Source organism: Strongylocentrotus purpuratus, unplaced genomic scaffold, assembly GCF_000002235.5.
Source record: "Strongylocentrotus purpuratus isolate Spur 01 unplaced genomic scaffold, Spur_5.0 spur5_scaffold_12, whole genome shotgun sequence".
Classification (NCBI taxonomy): Eukaryota; Metazoa; Echinodermata; class Echinoidea; order Camarodonta; family Strongylocentrotidae; genus Strongylocentrotus; species Strongylocentrotus purpuratus.
The window spans coordinates 2,526,368-2,528,484 of record NW_022145597.1 but is presented as its reverse complement, the minus strand read 5'-3'; the positions used below and the strand labels follow the sequence as shown (position 1 = coordinate 2,528,484).

Sequence of the window (2,117 nt, the reverse complement as noted above, 5' to 3'; positions counted from 1 at the left end):
CTCATTCCGAGGTCTACAACGATTGGCTACATTGTAAGTTTCTCTTTCAATTGTATTTTCCATGCTTCTGGTTACTAAAGTTTGTTTATATATGTTTATAGTATATTTCAGTGTTTTCTTATATTTTTGTTATGTCTTTAGTACTATGTCTAGTGATCTTATGTTTGATGATTTGTAAACTTTATATTATTATCTATAATAAATGTTGCACTGAATTGAATAAATACGTGTGTCTGAGAATTTTCAGGTTACTATTTTCGTGGTACTACATTTAAAATAACAGTGTAGAGAGTTTTCCGAATACTCCATGTGTAGCTCACTACAAGGATGAATGCATTTGGAATCCAGTAAATTCATTTGTGTTTAGCTGTAATTAATCTGCCATTTAAGCTCCAGTTCGATTTGAATTATGTATATGCTCATTCTTTTCATAATCGTTAAAGTTTGTTATCTATGGGAAATGTATTATAATCCTTTGGAATACATATAGATTCCTAAATCAATATAAGCCTGATCCATAAACATATGCCATAATCCCATTAAGAGGAATAAAACGTACATTATCGATAGAATTTTATCATAAAATTAGAAAATGTTTCTATCTCTCTCTTTCAGGAACCTTTCTAACAATCCTCTGCAGATGATTGAAATAGGAACGTTTGATAACCTAACCAACCTCCAAGAGTTGTAAGCACATTTTATTCAATTTCTGGAAAAAGAAAAGATTATATCCTGTAACAAATAGAGGCGTTTATGGGCTTATAAATTTAGCTGTTGTATAGTGGATGACATAACATTACTTAAAAAATAAAAAATAAAATTATGTTTAATTATTTGCTTGGAATAGGTAGAGAATGTTTTATGTGAAATAAGAATTGTGTATTTCTATAAACAGTAAATTTGTCCCATTGCCTGTATAAATGCATTGTGATTTTATCAAATAGTAAACGAAAATAAAATACTAACTTTACCCTGACACTGCTTAAAGTTTCTATTCTCTGTGTTGGTAAAATCGCGGCGGATATACTCACTCATCCTGAAATATGTCTACATTATTCGATTAATGAATAAGGTGTTTGTTCTATACACTGTAGTATCGATTACATTTCAATATCTGCTAGCAATAAATATTTGTTGTTTGTTTGTGTTTCTTTGCAGGGATATTCGAAACACACTGATATTTGAATCAGGCGATACTGAATTTGGCGCGTTCACAGGCTTACATAATCTAGAAACCTTGTAAGTCTTAAGTTACTATATATTAGTCCAAATTAAATATGATATTAAAAACACAGAATTGAAGAAAACAAATAAATGACGGCAGACATGAAACTCGAAAAAGAAGGAAGGGGGATCCTTGTGGCATAGTCATAGGAAAGAAAAGAAAAGGATTTGTTGAATGGGATCTTTTTTTTGCACGGTCTGTGACAGATGTCAATTTCTGGGTTTGGAATGGATGTCAAGGAGGTGGTAATGATGGTTAGGGGAGTCTAAGCATGGGTGAGTGTTTCAGATTTTTTCTTTAATTATCTCTGTTTGTATCATCTGTGCATCTTCAACATCTTGTCCATGCATTCCTTCACCTTCACCGTCTTATGTTAGTTTTGAAATCCAGATAACGGATAGAATTGGGGTTGATGTAACATTAATAAGAGTTATCATCTAATACTGTTTAATGAACTAAAGCATCCTTACCAATATGATTTTCATACATGTTTTTGTTTAAATATATATAGGTATGCTGACAAATACCTTATTTGCTGCCTGGCGGGTTTAGGGGATTCCCCTAACTGCTATGCACCACGTGACCAGTTCTCGTCGTGTGAAGATCTCATGGCCAATAACATCCTTCGAATCTGTATCTGGATTCTCGGGATCAGTGCTTTCATTGGCAACGTCCTTGTTGTTGGCTATAGACTCGTCAACTCTGGATGGAGCCGGCATACGACCGTCCAATCGAGTCTGATCACCAACCTAGCCGTCTCTGATTTCTTGATGGGTTTGTACATGATTTCAATAGCTTCAGCTGATGTCTATTATCAAGGGAACTATGCTGCTCATGCTGATGATTGGAAGGATAGTATCCTGTGCAAGGTTGCAGGTATCACTTCCGTTGT

General features: G+C 34.0%; 1 long non-coding RNA gene across 1 annotated transcript; it reads left to right on the top strand.

Annotated features, from left to right (window-relative positions):
* Window positions 1-621: 621 nt before the first annotated feature.
* Window positions 622-1,860, top strand: LOC105439954. The gene is made up of 3 exons (XR_004063633.1): window positions 622-687; window positions 1,159-1,239; window positions 1,737-1,860. It is a non-coding gene; the product is annotated as an uncharacterized LOC105439954 (long non-coding RNA).
* The last annotated feature ends 257 nt before the right edge of the window (window positions 1,861-2,117 follow it).